Genomic DNA, 20801 nt, shown 5'->3' on the forward strand with positions numbered 1-20801 from the left:
CACACACACACACACACACACACACACACACACACACACACACACACACACACACACACACACACACACACACACACACACACACACACACACACACACACACACACACACACACACACACACACACACACACACACACACACACACACACACACACACACACACACACACACACACACACACAGATCCCCAACACTCTAAAAGTGCTGCTCATAAAAGGATTCAGAAAATCGTACACAGTTTCCCGGGAACAGACTCTCAATTCGTAAACCTCTTGATCGGGCAATATCTTAATACCGAACGGGAGCCGGGTGTATATATAGAGTACAAAGGAGACGAAAACTCAACATTAGACGAAGACATCACCGAGGCCGAAGTACGCGCCGCTCTCAGCTGCCTACGCACGACATCATCAGCCGGTAAAGATAAGATCACCAACAAAATGCTCAGGAATCTAGATGACCCTACCATAACAATGATCACCAAGCTTTTTAATCAGCACTGGCAAAACGGTACACTCCCGCAAGAGTGGAAGCACGCTAGCGTGGTCTTCATTCCTAAACCGGGCAAGTCACTCAGTCTAGAGAACCTCCGACCCATATCCCTTACCTCTTGTCTTGGTAAGGCTATGGAGCATGTGGTTCTCAATAGACTGGTTGACTATGCCGAAACCAACAACCTCTTCCCAGAGACAATGATCGGCTTTCGTCCTAAACTGTGCACCCAAGACATACTGTGGCAAGTACAAAATGATATCCTTAACCCAGCGCCTATACGCGCAACTCGAACAGTGTTAGCATTAGACATACACAAAGCGTTTGACAATGTCTCACATCGAGCCATTCTAGAAAACGTATCCAACATGAACGTAGGTAAGAGAACATATACCTATATTACCACATTCCTCAAGGGACGTACTGCCACCGTAAACATAGGCAATATTGAAAGCAATACCATAGAGCTCGGCACTAGAGGTACACCACAGGGAACAGTACTTTCTCCTTTCCTCTTTAATACCACCATGAGTGGCTTATCCCGACAGCTCAAAGAGATTCCTCATATCAGGCACGCCATCTACGCCGATGACGTAACGATCTGGACGTGCACTGGGTCGGATGGAGAGATTTCAGTATCACTGCAGGCAGCGGCTGACGCAGTGCAGAAACACGCTCGCAACAATGGCCTGAGCTGTTCGCCGAAAAAGTCAGAATTGCTTATAGTCCGGAAAAAAAATCCCGCAAATGCGGCCGCTAATTTGCCGGCACACATTCAGGTGCAGGTAGCTGGACAACCGGTCCCACCCGTTCCTAAAATCAGAGTGTTAGGATTGTGGATCCAGCAAAACACGCACAACCAAGAAGCCATAGCACGACTCCAAACTACAGCTGGGCAATTACAGAACCTTCTCAGGAGGGTCTCCAACCGACGGCACGGAGTTAAGGAGAAAGATTCCTGCAGGCTAATCCAGGCTTTCTTTCTGAGCCGAGTGGCCTATGTCTGCCCTTACCTGCATCTCAGGAAGAGGGATTTGGAATGGATGAACGGTCTAATCCGAACGTTATTCAAACAGGCTCTTGGGCTACCAAAATGGACTAATACAGAGGCACTCTTGAGTCTAGGGGTGCATAATAACGTCGAGGAAATCATAGAGGCCCACAAATGGGCTCAAACAGTTCGATTATCCGGCATACATGCGGGACAGCGGATCCTCGACACCTTAGGGTATCGCCCAGCCTTAGCCATCCCGCAACGACAGCGAATACCTAACACTATCCGGACCAAGATCATTATCCCCCCGCTTCCGAAAAACATGAGCACTGAAAACAGCGGTAGACGCAAAGCTAGGGCGGCGGCACTCTGGCAATGCTACAAAAACCAACCCGCCATATACGTGGATGCTGCTCGCACCAGTGATGGTTGACACACCATAGCCGTCACTAATGGGGACGGGCACACCATCAGCTGTGCGACGGTAAACACATCTTCCATTGTGGAGGCGGAAGAGGCCGCCATCGCCATGGGCACCTCCATTCCAGGCACCAAGATTATTATATCCGACTCGAAAACAGCGATTCGTAACTACACCTCAGGTTTAATTTCCCCTCGAGCATTCAGAATAATTAACAAAAACCTCAATCAATTGAAGTTGGTGTGGGTACCAGCTCATGCGGGCAACCCTGGCAATGAGGCCGCCCATCTAGCCGCCCGAGCAGCTAATAACCGGGAGGTGGGCTTGCCCGACGGGGTTGACCGACATGAAGGTATCCACACCTACAACGAAATGACCGTTTATTAGCGCGAATCCAGGCGAATATATCCATCCCCGCACGAGACACTGACAAGAATCCAGGCCACTAACCTCAGGAGAGTACAGACTAGATCTGTGCTTAGTCCAAAAAGGCTAGCTGCAATGACCGGTGGTGAATATCCACCAAACTGCAAACATTGTAGCTGTCCCCTTGCGGACCAAGATCACATCTTGTGGGGATGCCAAAAGAACCCTCCCCCGAGAGAACTCTTTAGGCGAGCTCCCTCACATGACGAGTGGGAGAAAAAAAACGAAAACTTCCAACCCGCAAGACCAGATACGGTTGGCGGAATGGGCTGATAGCGTCGCGGCAAAGCAGACGCCACGCTAGCCCACACCGCTGGGAAAGAAAGCTCCACTAAAACTTGACAATAAAAGTTTTCTCTCTCTCTCTCTCATACATGAATACACATATACATGCACACTGCCTACACACATGGATATTGACATACATACACACAAACACAAAGATACACACACATGCGCATACACACATAGAAAACACACGCACACACATGCCCACATAACGTATACACACATGTAAACACGCACAGGGCCACAGATACATTCACAGGGCCTCACACTTATACAATATACCACAGACACATGCACACATACACATACACACTTGAACAATGACTAGATCTGCGGAAGGTTCATTTGCCTAAGATTTATATTTTAATCATTCTTGCTACAAATGACTTTGTAAATCATTCGGATTCATTAAAGTCATAAGTCCAGCAATTAGCGATGCTTAGCAAATGCACAAATTCTCATTGATTTCGTGCCTTGAGAAAAATATAATTGTACGCTAATTTAGGTCGACAAAATGCAGATAAAGCGTAATAGCGTCACAAGAACGTCCGAAGCCACAAGGAAGATGACACGTGTCAGAGCGTTCGTAGCGCCAAAGTTTCCTCTTGTTTTGCCTGTAGGCTTCATTGTTTATTTCATCTTCAAATCAGACCAAATAAAGGTTGGTTGAATGATTGATGAAACGTAACCTTCGTTCTCGCTCCCTGCGATTTACAGGCATTGAGAACAAGACCGTATCGAGCAGAATGCGGATTAGGTTGAGGCTTTCATTCATTTCATGACCGCCAGCATTGGTCGCCAGTTGCGACAGGTTCCTTTCTAAAAACACCTGCGCCTGCAGTTGTTCAGGGACGATCCATCGGTCCCATCTCATTGGGCAAAAGAATCGGCGCCTGTTTGATCTCACGTATGCTTTTTTAAGAAAGTGAAAATTTGAGAGCGGCACAAGCAGATACTCTCTATGTGCCGCGCTGCATCGCCGAGACAAACGCATATATGTAAAGTGCTTCGTATTTCGCATTTAAGCTCAGTCAATCAGAATGAAGCGTGCCCAAAGACAGGGCAAGATCTTTTGAACATGAAAGATAAGCACGGTGATCTCATCAACAATTTCAAATATAGTGTAAAAGCTGTGGAATAATTATTTTATATTCCTCTGTACCAGATCAGACACGTTAACCTCATTCCAAGTAGTGATAAGCAGGATACGGAAGTTCCTTCTATAGACAGGGATGAAGTTAGAGGGGCCTTGAAAGAGGTGAAACGGGAAAAAGTGGCAGGAGAAGATGGAATGGTAGTCGGTTTAATCAAAGAGGGAGGATATAACATGCTTGAGAGGCCCGCTGCTCTTTTTACGCAATGCCTCACGACTTCATGTGTACCAGAGAACTGGAAGAGTGCCAACATTAGACTAATCAATAAGAAGGGAGACGTTAAAGAATGGAATAATTACAGGCCTATAAGCTAACCTTCGGTATTGTATATAATATTCACCAAGATAGTTTCCAAGAGAATCAGGGCAACACTTCACTTACCTCAAGCAAGGCTGGTTTCATGAAGGGATATTCTATAATGGATCACAGCCATGTCATCACATAGGTAATCGAGAAATCTACAGAGTATGATCAACGTCTCTATATAGCTTCCATAGTTTACGAAAATGCATTTGATTCAGTAGAGATACCAGCGGACATAGAAGCATTGTAATCAAGGAGTACAGGAAGCATATGTAAATATCTTGCAAAGCATCTACAGAGATTTCACAGCTACCTTAATTCTCCAGAAGATAAGTAGGAGGATACCTATAAAGAACGGGGTCAGACAAGGAAACACAATCCCTCCAATGTTATCTACAGCATGCTTGGAAGAAGTATTCAAGCTATTAAACTGGGAAGGCTTAGGAGTGAGGATCAACAGTGAATATGTGAGCAACCTTCGGTTTGCAGATGGTATTGTCCTGTTTAGCAACACTTGGGATGAATTACAACAAATGATTGCGGATTTTAACCGAGAACGTGTAAGCGTGGCGTTAAAGAGAATTGCAGGAGACAAAGATAATTTTCAATAGCCTGGCAAGGAAACAAGAGTTCACGATCATCGATCAGCCTCTAGAGTGTCTGAAGGAGTACGTTTACCTATGTCAATTACTCACAGAAGACCCTGTTCATGAGAAGGAAATTTACAGAAGAATAAAAATGGGTTGGAGCACATATAACAGACGTTGTTAGGCCCTGACTGGAAATTTGTCATTATAATTAAAAACGAAACGTGTACAGTCAGTGCATTCTACCAGTGCTGACATATGGGACAGAAACATTGAGGTTAACAAAGAAGCTCTAAAAGTTAAAGACCGCCCAAAGAGCGATGAAACGAAAAATGTCAAGCGGAACGTTAAGAGACGGGAACTGAGCGGTGTGGATCAGAGAGCACACGGCGATAAGCAGTATAATAGGTGTCAAAAAGAGAGAGAAAAAAAAGGTGGGCAGGCCATGTATTGTGCAGGGCAGATAACCAGTGGACCGTCAGAGTTACAGAATAGGTGCCAAGGGAAGGGAAGTGCAGTCGATGACAGCAGAGAACTAGGTGGGGTGATGAACTAAGCAAATTTGCAGGTGCAAGTTGGAATCAGCTACCGCAAGACAGGGGCAATTCGAGATCGCGGGAAGAGGACTTTGTCCTGCAGTGAACAGTGATGATGATGAAGCAGCTGTCATGCATCAGAGCTGTACAACTAAGAAATATAAGGCAGCACCTTTGAAAATTCATCTAAAAGATGTCGACTATATTTTTCACATTTTAAGTGCGCCTGACATTCAATAATGTCGAGAATAATTTTATTATTATCTTATTTCGCCCAGAACCCATAAAAAAATGTTGAAACTGCGAATGAACACATTTGTGTTGGTTACATTTCTTCTTTTACACATTTGTGCGTAATAAATTACATGTATATAATTACGAATAATCAATAGCCTTTATTTCCAATTTTGTAATATAACTATTACTTTCTTTACTCGGCAACATTCACTGTAATTCAATAAATTTTTTCATTATCCAATTACACGTATCCAGTTATACATTTAACGAGCTATAATAGACGAAGCAGCTTAATCAGGCGGGAACTATATTTTTCAGGAGGATGAAAGCATGCACACGGGCTACTTCCATCCCACAATATGCGTCCTGCAGCTTCCCCTCGATTACCTGAACACGCCAGTCTTAGCTGATTTACACACCTACCTTAGAAATTGGCCTTTCTCAGATCTTTTTAACCTTATAGTGAATCTCTCTCTTCTGGAACTTCTTAGCGGCCTTCATTGGCAGTGAGAGCCACTTCTGAATTCTTATTTGCTTCGTGCAGTGGAGGGCTTCTCTGAAATAGACAGAAGCCTCTGGCCGTCAAACGTATGCGCTGCTATCAGTTTGACATAAACGCCGCTCATATAAATGCGTTTTTTTTGTGATTGTAACACACTAACCACATTTTGAAGACTAAGTAATATGCAGGTGTATAATGAATATCATTACCGATTCGACCACTTTTTTTAAGGAACCCGAACACACTTGCTGGCGTCGGTCAGAATTTGTGGTTTAAGTATAAATGGCTAACGAGGGAAAGGCGCCGAGAGGAGGTGAACAGGATGTTGGCCGACAAGTTTGAACGGCGCTTCTACGGCTTGATAGCGATGGCCATTTCAGATTCGGGCGTGGTTGCCAGTGGTCACCTATAGATACTTTTTCACTGGCCCCTACCGGGAGCGTCTCCCCGAGCGCCTGCAACAACGAAGCGTTGCGCTTCATAGAGGACCCAGACCCGAGCACAGAGGCATTGAATAACCAAATTCTCGTGAGCAATGCGTTCGTACATTACAACAAAACACTGCCGAACGCACGTATCAAGCGAGTGCTCGGTGCCTGCTTTAGATGTCTTCACTAGAAGACAAGGAAAGACCAGCAAAGAAATTTTCGAAAAGCATTTGTTAGTGAAGAGGAACACCTGTGAAAGGCTGCAGAGGACGCGTTGTAAGAGCCAGGATAGCTAGTTCTATTTAATGCATTTGTGCCATATAAATAAAGATAAAGAAAAAAGGAGGGTTAGGGTAATCGATTATTTATTTAATAACTGCTCGCTTCTGTAGGTCAGTAATTGGTAGCTTTAACGAAGTTTTCAAAACGAGTGATTGCAATGGCGATTAGCTGCCTTTTCGAAACAACGTGTACGAGTCTGTTTTCTTTTCTACGAACCAAATTTTGTGAATTAATTGTTTACTATGCGAATTTCTATGGTAGCTTCAATGAAGTTGTTTTTAAAACAAGTAATTGCAACGGCGATTAGTTACCTTTTCGAAACAACGTGTACGAGTCTGTTTTCTTTTCTACGAACCATATTTTGTGAAATAATTGTTTTCTATGCGAATTCTGCCAACCTAATGATTGCTGAACACTTTTTCACTGAAAATTTTAGCACCAATTCTTTACAAATTCTCCCTGGTATGAACACTCAAATTCATTGAAACAGCTACTAATAATCACTCAATCTTCCATATCGTGCTATTCAATTAGTAAGACACCTTTAGCAACATTAGTCAAATGAAGCAGGCACCTAAATTACTAATTCACCAAGCAAAGTGGTAATGAACAATCGCCTTCGCCAAAACTCCCAGCTTAGTTGTACCAGGTGCCTGCACAGTGCGGCAGTTTCCAAACCACGGTCAGCGAATAACACGTGACCATGGCAACCAGGATCCACTTCACCAGAACAGGTTAAAAGTAATGCCACGTTGTGGTGACGCTCAAGAAGACAATAGCAAAACTGTGATTGTCGAAAATAACTCTTTAATGGCCGAACGTGTGCCCACAAAGATAGGCTAAACTCGAAGCGCAAGGATAGCGGCGAACACTGTCGGGGATCGTGGTAATCTGGGGTGCGATCTTGTACGCGTTCCAAATTAGAACGGAGCTGGTCCGTTCTTTACGTCACGAAATAGGCTGTCCGTTGCGTTGCGTTAGTCCGATAGCAGGCGACAGGGACTGATTGACAGCGGATGTCACGTCACAATTGACGTCATGGTGTTCGTCACGGTTCAAATCGACCAATCGTGTGCGGCTCGGTGGAATGGACCGCCTCCATTCTATTTTGGAACGCGTACAAGATCGCGCCCCTGACCTGCGTTTCAAGCGCGTCGCCTTTGATGTATGAATCATCAAAGGTTCCGGCGTGATTGCTTGCTGCTCGCATACCTATCGGAAAAACAACATTATTCGCGTCGCGCAAACAATCTGAATATAAATGTCTACGTGAGCACAGAGCGCAATAAGTCCACGGGGACTGTCAGAGTAACGACATCACAAAGCGCTTTGTGGTGTCGTTACTTTGACAGTGCCCGTGGATTTACTGCGCGCTGTGTTCAAAGTAGACATGTATAACCAACTAGCCCACCAGTGCATCCTGAGCAAGGTTGATTTTAAACGTTCGGCGAGAACGTTTAATGATAACGAGAACTCCCTCAATGATAACATTTGAGGGAGTTCGAAATGACGCAGGCGCGTCCTGCGCTGAGCGATAATTTTAAGTTGGTGGGGAAAATGCAGTCCCGGAGAAAAGGCTAAATAAGTGCACTAGTCAATATGCCATTCCAGCCGCAGCCTTTGCAGCCGGATGGCAACTTCTCGAAACGAAATGTGTGCGCACATTTGCTTCTATTAGAGGTGGACGAATATAAACGTAAGAATCGAATACGAATACTATGTGACAAATATCGAATCGAATAATCAAACGCAGACGCATACATTTGCAGCATCAATATTTATTTCAATATAATTAGTCATCATGACTCTACTGACCTAGTGCAAAAACGACAGCTAGAAATCAGGAACAGAGGATCAGCTTTAAATACAAGATCAATATTTGCCATAAAAATACACGGATAGCCTTTCATCATGCTTAAATCATCTTTTTAAGTGCCCCAAGAACGATAGGCGCCACTAAACGCTAAGGATTCCATTGGGTTGCATGTCTTGCCCTGCAAAGCAGTGACCGGCTTTATACTTCTGTACTTATCTGCGGCATACCGATTTGCCTGGCAGGCTTTAGAATAATAATAATAATAATATTTGGGGTTTTACGTGCCAAAACCACTTTCTGATTATGAGGCACGCCGTAGTGGAGGACTCCGGAAATTTTGACCACCTGGGGTTCTTTAACGTGCACCTAAATCTAAGCACACGGGTGTTTTCGCATTTCGCCCCCATCGAAATGCGGCCGCCGTGGCCGGGATTCGATCCCGCGACCTCGTGCTCAGCAGCCCAACACCATAGCCACTGAGCAACCACGGCGGGTAGGCTTTAGAATAAGCTTTATATACACATGAGAAAGAACAAACTTCATTTTTACATAGCCTTGCTTAAGTATATGTAACATAGCGAACACATGCAAATACTGCGTTCAAATTTTGTCATACCTTTCTCTTTTGTTCTCTCTCTCTCTCTCTGTCTCTCTCTCTCTATCTATCTCTATCTCTATCTCAGCGCCTTTCAATCCTTCATCCCTTCCCTCATGCAGAGCAGGATGTAGGGGACTTTAGACACGTCGGCAGGATTCTCTGCCTTCCAATAAAAATATTTCCCTCTCTCTCTCCAATAATTATGGACTGCTGTCTACCTATACCTTTCAGAAGATGTTAAACAAATTATGGCTGACAAAAAAAAGACCACAAGTTGTGGGAAAATAATTAAAGCTGCGGAAGGACATAAGCGTAGACACATGTAAAATCGCCTGTTGCAAGGGAAACATCGCTGGTTGTAGGGCAAAATATATATAACTACTACATGACTAGACTGGCAAAAACAATAACTGTCCAACTACAGGCAAGAATGGCGGGCAGTCTTGTAGGCTTTCGCTGCGAAACCGTAGCAAAAGCTTGCATTACCAATTTCGTTTCCGCATTTCTTCGAAAACTGTTGTCGTTGTTTCGCTTCTGATAATTAGCGATCCTTTGTTTAACAGACGGAGAACAGTGTTCCGACTTTAACAGTCGATTGTTGCGAAATCTTGGGTTGAATGGTACTATACGAAAATACGGAATAATTAATTTTGAAACATGAATACGGATAGTTAGCTTGTAAAATTAAATTCGTTGTTGAAACTTCAAATATTCGTGCACCCCTAATTATTATGGTAGCCAATTCAAGGGCCCACTTCAATCAGGGACCACTGAGTGTTTTACACAAAAAAGCGTAACCCGTACAGTATCTTACAGACCAATTGTACCTACAAGTGCGTGTTCAGGAATGTGTCACCGGGCTATCTGCAAAGAACTGCCAGAAAAGACGCCATGTCAAACGCACTTGTTGCAATCTAGGTTAGGCTAAACTTTTACTAAACATTACAAGCAAATGGCTGTGGTAATACTTTGCATGCTACACGTGATAGGTACAATTTCGTTACAACTAAGCGCTAGGAACCCTTTACGCTCTTTTCCCGTCGCAAGGGTAGCGTCCTTTGGTGTCCCAGCAAACGTGCATGTATGTATTCATGTTCTGCACAGCGTCTGACGAACATACGGGGCGACGCATGTAATTTTAGCTAAACTTCAAAAATATGCGAATGCTACGTAGTCGGACAGAACAAAGGTAATGTTGTTTTCCGTCACTCAATAATAGTTAGTTATTCAATAATCATTCAATAATTAGTCTTAGTGAATTAATTCACTTCTCAAATATTATAATTAGATGGAAAGTGTCGATGAGAAAATCGTACAGCGACCTGAAAAACTCCCGATACAGCTTTGCGTTGGCTTTTTTTGCTCAATACGTTCTACACACAAGTGCTCTTCCGAGCGTCAAAGAAGCCCGCAAATAGCACGCATAATTGCCGTGCGACTAGCTACTCGAGGCACTTTGCGTGTATTCGCGGGCTTCTTTCACGCTCGGAAAGACCTTTATGTAGCACGTATTGACCAACCGAAAGTTGTATAGGGAGTTTTTCATGTTGCTATACGATTTTCTCGTCGACACTTTTAATCTAATTAAAATATTTGAGAAGTTGATTCATTAATTAAGGCTCATTTTCTAATTAGGAGGAATGAAAATAATAATCTGAGTACCTCAAAAGGATGGCAAACAACATTACTTTGATTCTGTCGATCTACGTGGCATTCGCGTATTTTTAATGTTCGACTAAAGTTACGTGGGACACCCTGTATATAAATCGGGTTGACAACTCGCGTTTTACCATTGAGAATTCGCTTCGGTCCTAACAAACATATACAAGCAATATTTATAAATGTTATCGAAGCGAGTTGGTAACCAGCCTGTAGGGTCATGAACGTAAAACCACTTTAGAGTCCTAAACCTTTTGATTTCAAGTCATTCATAAGTTATTGATTATTCGAGACGAACTGATAATAATAGGAAATCCATAATCAAATGAAATCGTTCGATTATTTCTCTAGAAAAACACTTCAACATAATACGTACATCGCGCTCTCATGCCGACTATCTCAGATTATTAGAAAGAAGCAGTTCTATTAAAGAAAAATTTTAGTGGCAATGCTACAAAGAAGCAATGCCCTTTAATGTTTGCTAGTTGTCAATAATAATAACGGTGCGACCATAATCTGCAATGTGTTCGCACCAATAACACCAGGCTTTCTGTGGCTCTTACCATTATTGAAGACATATAATCGTCGTAAGCTTGAATTATAAAAAAAGTAAGCACATTTATATATAGAAGCATGTTCAGACTGTAAGAGCATGTTACCGACATCTCACATAGCAGGTGCATAAGGATACATAAATGTAATTTTCATTATCAGATCATCACAGGAACTCTTGAAGGAGCCTTAATCGACCGGACAAGAAGGATACCACATGAGCGCAGACAAACAAGATGTCTTGTACATTGAAAGCAAATGCGCAAATGGGTAAAAAAGCAGTTTACTTCGTTTGCTAAACAGCAAACGTAATGAGTTCGACATCCAATGAAATGGCCCTTCACGCCTTCTTGCCGTAGAGCCTCGCTGGGAAAACCGCAAACCTGCCTCCTTTTAATGGGAAAGCATTATACGCCCCATTACGTCAAAATCTGGCGTTGTCGTTGGCGGCGTGACTGAAAGACCTCAAAATTTGTCAGGCAGGTTTCTGTAAAGCAAGTCAGTTAATGGAACTGAAAAGAAAATTTGGCACATTTTCGACTGGGTGGGAATCGGACCCGGGCCTCCAAGGTGCGAGACTAGCACGTTTCTCGGAGGCCACGGTGGCTCCAGGGCTATCGTTGACTAAAGTTGTGCCTGGTGCACGCGTCATTGCACACATCACGACATTGCCTCCGTCACTGCCTCCCACGTGTCATTAGCTTTTTCGCATTTCATCGGTGCTGCGTCTACTGTGTCTACTACGATGCGCTCTCGATCGACGTCAAATCATGAGTGCATAAAATGGAGAGAGAGAGAGAGAGAGAGAGAGAGAGAGAGAGAGAGAGAGAGAACAAGGATAGGAAAGGCAGGGAGGCCAATCAGAACAGCATCCGGTTTGCTACCGTACACTGGGGGTGGGGGGAAAGGGGAATGGAAAGGGGAAGAAAATGAGGTGTGCCTAGTGCTTGCGTCATTGCGCACGTCACGTTAATGCCTTCGGATTTCATTGGTGCTGTGTGTACTTGGATGCTCTGCGAAGCATCCGCATCAGCGGCAGCTGTGAAAGGAGGTCGCCTATGGAGCACTCCTCGAGAAACAAAGCAAGGGAACACAAAAAAATTCATCATTCTGCAGCAAAGTGATCCCAATATTTCCGGTCAGTGAATAACGTTTACGGCAACAAAGACACCGACTCAGCATAAACAACTTTAATGCATGTCGAAAACATAAATCGAAAACATTTCACCTAAGCCATTATGATGCTTTCGCATTCCAAAAGCAGTCGTGTCTCTGCGGTATTTTTTTGTCACTCAGCACGAGATTTGGCCGGTCGTTGCGTAAACAGGCCAGCACGTTTTCAGTGTGAATCGAAGACCTGGTGGCAGGTGTCGAGAGAAAAATTTCGCGATATGCCATTTCAGCGAACTTTAACCTCGCGGAGAAAACTCAAGTGTCTAAGGTGAAGAAGGAAGCCATCTGCCTTTGTGAGGTACTTGTCCTGACTGAGCTCACCACTTCTTAAGGCAGAAGGAAGGTCTCTTCCGGAAGAAAAGAAAGCAAGACAGGGGTGTCTGACTTTTCGGGGTAATCGGCTCAGAAGAAATAGCTTGGCAACATGCGATAGGTCGTGAACTGCAGCGGTCGCTCTGCGAACTGCAGATTCGCAACCCGTTGCTTGCTAGAAACTCGGCTGGCATTTCAAACTTCTTGAAAGATCCGTGTCCCATGAGAGTCAGTGGTCTTTATATCGATGTGAATGATTTACACAATTCCCTGCCCGAACAGGTTTTGCGTGACATGGTCTAAAAGGCAATCGAAACGACTGCAGGCATCCGCTTCCCGAACTTATGCAGAACAACTGTCAGCGTGTTTATGGACTTGTTGGCCTTTTACCTGCCCTACACTTTATTCATGCACCAACGTGACCCGCATCTAGAGCTCCAGCTTCTGGACCTCAAACTGTTCTTCAGTGAGCATCATGGTTGCTGAAGCTGCGTCCCACGCCCCAAGAAAGTTTTTTTTTGCGTTTGTACATTGGCACACTCTAAAAAAAGTGAAGTGTGGTATCGTCATGGGCGCACTCAAAGGCACACTGAAAAGCGACCTCAGCAGATCATGCCACCACCAAGTGGAAAGGAGCTTCTGACACGCGAGTTTATCGCTTATTTTCCGCGGCTCACACGTGCCAGCTTCCGGTGTGCACCACTGACAAGGTTTTCATGGAGCTGCGAGCACACGTGACGCCTCAGGACTGAGAACTGCAGACCTTCCGTGGACCACCGCGGTCATCCTGTGTGCACATAGCGGTATCAATTACCTAAAGAACATAGTAGAAAAACCTGGAGTTCACGTTTTCTTTTTTCTGCACCGAACAAGCTAGGCACGTTGTGCACGAAGATTAACGAGGCCGAGACGCGAAGTTTGTGGAAGAAAGCACCTGCAGCAGCCAATCGGCCTGTAACGCAGCGTAGCTGTAGTGCGAGCTCTTCCATTTGGCTGGTCAGTCTGAGTTTTCAGCTAGCCTGCCATCTGTTCAAAATCTAAACGCCGGCTTACGAACTAGGCGGGCGTTAGAGGTACGAGCGTTCGTTTACCAGTTTCCCTGTAGATAATGCCGTCCGACTAAGTGAAGGAACGCTGCCCTACGGTTCTCGCGTAACTGAAGCTGGTGCGAGCTGCCCAAGCGATATGTACGGGTGGCACGTCAATTCGCTTGACTACCCGAATACCAATGCCTAAGAAATTGTTCGAGGGTAATCGCGCGAGTTCCACGTTGTGTAGCCGCCGGAGAATCACGCTAAAATGTCTGATATAAGGCAAAGATAACACACGGCGTTGACGACTGAAAGCCACCATCTACAGGAGGCGTAGCAGGGAGCACCCAGTTAACAGAGAGTTTTAGAATTGGGGACCCGAGACTCCGGGTTCGCAAGCCGCGTTGGGTAGGCTGCTCTTGGGCTTAGAGGTGCAGCAGAGTTTGAGAACTGGGTCAAACGCAGACGGCGTTGGGTCGAGCGCTCGAGACGCCGCCGTGAGAAAAAAAAATGTGCAAGAAAAAAAACCAAAGTTTTTTTTACAAGTGAAAACGAACACAATGTATTTTTTTTAGCAAAAAGGGCCAACACTAATATGTAATGAACGTAATGAAAGTGTGAGTGCTACGAATGAAGTGCGCTGTTTTAAGAACCAAGGCGGCTTGGGGACACATGATAGTTCTCGGCAGAATAGGACGCAGAGCGCTTCACATCCTCCGCTCCTGCAGGGCTAACAACAAAGTCAGGCATACAATTTTCTGGGTACCGGGACACGCTGGAATAGAAGGGAACCTAGGGGCGGACAAGGCAGCTCGAGAGCACACAAACCGAGCGGCCACAAGCAGCGACCCTGAGGAACTCATACCAGTCAACCCAAGCTAATCAGACACATTGAATTACTATAAGGGGGTCCAAATCAAATGCCCTCCACCCCACAACAGCCTAAATCAGCATGAAGCAACCTCCTGAAGGAGGCTGCAAACAGGAACATATCCAAACCTAAACACACTAAGCAAGATGTTTCCCACCCAGTATAGAGACATTTGCCCCGGGTGCGGCGTCAAGCCCACCTTATATCACATTACATGGCAATGCGTTCAGAATCAACAATTCCTTCAAATAAAAGACCCGAGTGCGGAGCAGTGGGAGAGGGTGCTCTCCAGCAGCGACCCGAAAGTCCAGCATGGACTAGTAAGGCACGCTCGCCGAGTAGCCACCCTCAGTGGTGCCCTGGAATAGGGGCGTCGACCCTGCACGGATGGGGAAGAAGACCGTGAAGATGGCCGACCACATCTGCCACCGCTAATTTCTACCCAATTAGAGCAAATAAAGTTTTTCCTCCTCCTCTCGATTTTTGGGCCTTGGGGCCAAAGCGAACGCAAGAACCCAAGACTGGCTCGGGTTCTGCGCATGCACGCACTTGCGGCCTGCAATTTTCTCGACATCCCGAGAGAGCTTGGTTTCCCAATTCCAAAACTCTCCAATTTTCGCCATATTAGGCGGGTTCGCCTAACGTACTTGCACCGGAACCTCGGACTGCGCGAAGAACTACACTGTTTAATGAACAGCGTGGCACACCAACGTTGCCTGTTTCAGGCGCTGAACAACGCGCAGTCTCTAAAATACTGCAGGTTTTGTTGAACGTACGTTTACGTTCCGCTTAGTTTCGACCTGCTATAACTATAGATGGTGGCTTATAGTCGGAAACGCCATGAGTTATCTCCGCCTTATATTGACATGATATAAACATCTGTACGCGCGATTGTACAACACCCTGCCCCAGGGCACGTCACAATCTGCGTCTCTCTTGCCTGCGCTTTCTTAAATACCCACACATGCAGAACCCAACGATTGGCATATGTTGTTAGACCGCTTAACCTTTCCGCCACTCATGGGCAAATCCCTGCGTAGGTGTGTAGTTCTGTGGCGACAGCTGCAGACTCGCACCTTTCGGTCCCCTTACCTCCTCCACTGCATTCATCCCGCCATTTACCTTTCTCCCTCTCGTAAATTCCGTGTCTCTCCCAAAGCAGACTTAAACCACATCATGTGGGGGTGCCCTAAGCACCCCCTTCCCCCTTTCCTCAAGCAATTAATATCTATAGTGAGGAGCAGTGGGAGGCTGCCTTGCGCAGCTCCAGGCCCGATCTTCAGGAGGCCATTCTGGAGTGGGCTGAGAGGATAAAGGAGGCCTACTTCAAGTAGTTCCTCCCCCCGCCCTCTATTCCATTGCCCCCATTCTCTTTAAAGGGGGATAAATAAAGTTTTTCATCATCATTGTCTAAGTTAGCGTAGAACGGACGCAGCAGAAATCATGGGATGGAATGCTTTCGGAAAGAATAGTTAGTGGAGTGCAAATGCTGCCAAGAGACGTGTGCATACTGCTGAGCGAGGTATCAAGACTGACGCAAACTTAAAAGCACCTGCTGAACTGTCATGCATTTAAGACGGCCTGGGTTCAGTTCTGCCATCGAAACGCGTGCCCTAAGGGAAGCACATGAGAAGTTAGCGAAACCTTGTTAACTTACAGTATACGAACATTCTAATTTTATTGCATCCAAAGTCTGCGCGCCAACCCAGGCTGGCGGAACTACGCTTTCGCGAGTGATTTTTTTAAAGCACACATTCTACGGTATAAAAGCAGAGGGTGCCCTTGCTCCAGCCAGAATTGTACGAAAAGAAGCAGTATTAAACGACGTGTGCCTTTTACACGCATAAACAAGTAAAACAATTTTAATATTAGAAAAGCATTTTGGTTAGAGGGAGAGAATTTGTTAACGCGAAGTCATTTCCTTCTTTAACAGGCCACGCTCTATCTTCTTGATGGTGCCCAAGCAAGGTCTGTACAAAGGTTACCTGGACGGACTGGCCAGGAGGACGCTAAAGGCCGGTCTGCGCAAGGAGGTAAACTAGAACTACAACTCATGCACCATATGGAAAGCGAAATAGCTCACTGTTTAAAAGCAGAGACGCTTGCCGGAGTAAAAAAATTCGCCTGCAAGCTAGTATAGAAGGGAAGGGCAAGGGGGCGAGAAATACCCTATAAGAAGGAAAGCATGAGAAAAAAACATGAATTATTAAAAAGAAAATAACCTTATACTTTGATTTCTCCTCTGAGTCTACCTTCTCCGACCATACGATTCATGTTGATTGCATTGCTGAGGATGTGCCAGGGAACTAATAAGTGTCAACTGTCACAGAAGCTTATATATTGTTGTTATATTTGTCTGTTATATGAACCTTTCATTACTGCTGATGCGCTGATCAAATGCAACGCCCACTGTTGGTTTAGTAATAGAAAAGCGGGAATTATAATGGCGGTTTTCTGTGCGCAGAAATACAAATTTTAGTGGCATAATAATTTGGCTCGGTTCCAGGGTAATCATGCCCGTTTCAGGTAATCAGTTCAGGTAATCAGAATTACGGTCGGTAACCAATTCTCAAAGACACAGCGAAAAAAAAAAACACGCACTTCAATTCGTCTCACTGTGAGCTTCCTGATTTTATGGCCGATAACGCAAGCACACTAGCCTTGAAGCGTTACCAATCGCAAGCCGATGAAATATGGCGGGCTGAATTTTCAAATGTTTTCTTTAGCGTGGGGGAAGCCCATGCTTCTTGGAAACGATGCAGATCTGTGACAAACGCAGCGACGCTTTTCGAGCAAGCATTTTAAGCGGTACTTTAAGGGGAAACATCAATTGTAATGACTAGATTGCAAGATCCGAGACGCTCGATTTTTCGTTAGCTACAGTATCTTATCAAGGAAACAGACAAATGAAGTCAGAGACAGCATAGAGGAACATATAACTTGTTGTTTGATTTGAAAAGTAGTGCATAATAATAAGGAAATGTGAAGTGTAAGTGAAATGAAGCACAACACGACGCAGCGGGGGGGGGGGGCGACAGCTTACATCTTGCAAATTGCTCGTGCGGCAAATTTTTGCACGGTCGCAAACACCCGAACAAAGGGACCTGGAGGATAGCCGCCGCGGTAGCCCAAAGCGGCGCTAAAGCGAAAATTGATTTTACCTTTACTTGTACATTACCCTCCTACAAGAAAAGTCCAGTGGAACAAAGAGGAGACGTGTGGTCAGCCAGACAAAACGCAAGAAAAGAAAACCGAAAGAACAAAAGGCGATGCTGCCTTGAGGCTCCCGCATCAGCCAGCCATGACGTAACAGATTTTGACTGCATCTGCTGCAGTCTGGTTAAGTTTTCTGTCAGCGAAAATTGATTGCATTGTGTTGTATCAGCTAAAAAAGAACACTGAACGTATCAAGTTTAAGGAACTTCGAAGAAGCCCCACAAAGACACCCCCTCAAAAAATTAAAAAAAAATAAAAGAAGAAAGCTTCTTCGAAATTGGTGACGTCCCGTTAACGAACAGGCTTAAACTTTCACCTTAATTTTCTAATGCAGTAGTCAAGTATTTACCGCAAGGATAACGGAAGGAGGGTTCTGAAACAATACTTTATAAGTCTACGCTGACTTACGGTTTTTATTCAGTGCGCCTTTTTTTTAAATAAAACACTTCCCGTGTAATGCTAACATGCGGGTTCCGTTCCCACCTTCCGGAGAGTTGTCTATTCGTCCACTTTCCGTTCGCCTACGCTTATCGTTGCTACATATCAACTAAAAAATGACAGCTGTTTTACCCTATGCTTTCTCTGACTTCATTGGTCTGTTTTCGTCGTTTGCACGAACGGTCGCTCCAAATTGCGACATCATTGGGGGGGGGGGGGGGGGGCAACACGGCACTTTGGCCAGTTTTGTAAGCTAATATGATTTGAATATGAGTTTTTTGCTTAACGGTCGTTGCTAGGATTGATATTATGCGATATTTTACCCGCGAAGGAGTAGAGGCTATGATATACACTGGTATCTTCTCTTTTGTGCCTCTGCACTAGTGGCTGTTATAATCATAAAAAAATTGGCCACCGTGGTAAACAGACTGCATAGAGATGTGCCTAATTAGCACGTATTCATATACCTAACCTCTTCGTCCTTTCATTCGCATTTTCAGAAAGGTTCCTAAGTTGACGCTCAGTGACAAACTAATTTAACCTACTGAAATATGCCCGTATTAAAGCATATAACATTATTTATGTTTCATAAAAAGAGACTAGTTCAGCCATTTTCTGAGTCACTTTCCAAAGGCTTGGCGTGCCAGCTAACCTTAGTAATTTCCTAGCGGATGAAGCTGTCGTTGATGTTTTTCTGTTCAGATCCCGATAGACTGATATATAAGAATTTGTTTCAACGCTACTGCAATGTGATGACATACTACGATGTCAAGATTTATATAGGCGACATATAATTACAAAAAAACACATTTATTATGTTATTATTTATTATGAGAAACATTTCGGTAGCCTTTTATTGTACCTAGAAAACTTATAACTATGTCATGGCCTTACACTGTGCTGGCTAACAACTCGGAGAGCGTAACACGGTTGTAAAGGACTTTGGAACTACTCAAGGTCCAACCTTTAGTTGTGCCATCAGCAACAGAGATGCTTTACTTCTGTATTGTAAATATTCACTTGATAAGCAGTCTTCTCAGAGCATCACCGTACATTAAGATACGGGTTACTCACACTCGATTTTGTCTTTTGTGTTTAGGAGACGGAAAACCAAAGGGCAGCCTACTCTTCCAGACTGAGTTCTGGTGCATACCTTTCAACCTGCGGTGGACATGCTACACTGGCGTAATTGAGTGCAACTGTGGTAGTAAGTGTAACCCGAATATTAAAATAGAGTAAGCTTCCTGCTGTTAGATCTATCATTCGGCAATGGTGCAACAGTTTACAAAAATCCGGCCGAGGAAAGGGATTTTTTTTTCACGGCGGAGGTTGCAGGCGACGATCGCAATGCTGAGCCTAAAGAGCAGTTAGATTGATCTAAAAAAATTCTTTGATATTCTTTTGAGCAAACATGCTGAACTACACTGAGGCGGAAGCAGTAAGATGTCTCTTGCCGGCTTCTTTGCTTCTTTAATTTTCTTCACTTCTGAGTGAAGACGTGTGCGTTCTTGTATTTAAGGCAGAGCCTCACGCCTACACGCTTTGTTGAACCATCACATGTAGGAGCCAAATTATTATACTGAAATATTAAACCAGTGCGGGTAATCTCAAGTGCGCCTCTCCCAGACCCTGAAGCACGTTTAAGGAATAGCTCTGGAATCTATCTAGATGGCATATTAAGTACCTACCAAAAAAAATCTGCCTTTAGAGTATAGATTATTGTTCGCAAATATATTACATACCTTGAAGCGCTCTCACGCACCCTGACTCTAAAGAAACCATACGAACACTCCGGTCAGCCCTTAAACCCCTCCATAACTAGTTAGCAGCGTGAAGTACACACCTTCTGAATAAAAGCGGTGCTCTCGCTCATATTTTCGTTCCGTAGAAAATCTTGCATTAATATTCAAGTTAACGTTTCCTGCAAGCATTATAATAAACTGTTCATAATTTCATAGGGTCGCGAAAATTACTGCAATAAAAAGAGACAAGCTATCACGCCCGAAACACTAGAAGCTCCTAAACTCCATCCCAAAGCTTTACATAAAGATGTCCAAATAATTAGCGTACACCTTTCCAACGGTGCAGAAAAAAAGAAACGATAAAATCGTAAAGTCGTAAACGTGTTAGCATGGCTTCGCGCAACTGCTAAGAACGAAATAGCATATTACAAAGGCTCTAATGTTATCCAGCTATCTGCAGCATGCTATTCCGCACCATGCTCTGACGCATGCTTCTGTGTACGTATAACTAGTATTCTGACGATAACGTTCTGTTTTTGAGACAGTAAGAAACGCGCTTCGGTGACCACGCTGCTGCACAAATTCCAGAGTACGATGTCTGACGTCGCGCTGTAATGAGAAGAACGCAGTCTTACACTCACGAGCAGCAGTTTGGAAACTACTGATGACGTAAAAAAATTTTGTTTCCCTATATGACCGGGTATGTCAACAGAAGCTAAGTGGTACAGCTTACATGCGGCT

General features: G+C 44.5%; 1 long non-coding RNA gene across 1 annotated transcript in view; it reads left to right on the forward strand.

The window, feature by feature from the left end:
* The window catches only part of LOC139050061 (uncharacterized), a 30104-nt gene extending 10577 nt beyond the window's left edge, over positions 1-19527 (forward strand). The window contains exons 2-3 of the long non-coding RNA XR_011508760.1: positions 16598-16697; positions 19418-19527. This is a non-coding gene — a long non-coding RNA (uncharacterized lncRNA). The remainder of the gene's footprint in view (positions 1-16597; positions 16698-19417) is intronic.
* Positions 19528-20801: the final 1274 nt, after the last annotated feature.

The sequence above is a fragment of the Dermacentor albipictus genome, chromosome 9 (genome assembly GCF_038994185.2).
Source record: "Dermacentor albipictus isolate Rhodes 1998 colony chromosome 9, USDA_Dalb.pri_finalv2, whole genome shotgun sequence".
Classification (NCBI taxonomy): Eukaryota; Metazoa; Arthropoda; class Arachnida; order Ixodida; family Ixodidae; genus Dermacentor; species Dermacentor albipictus.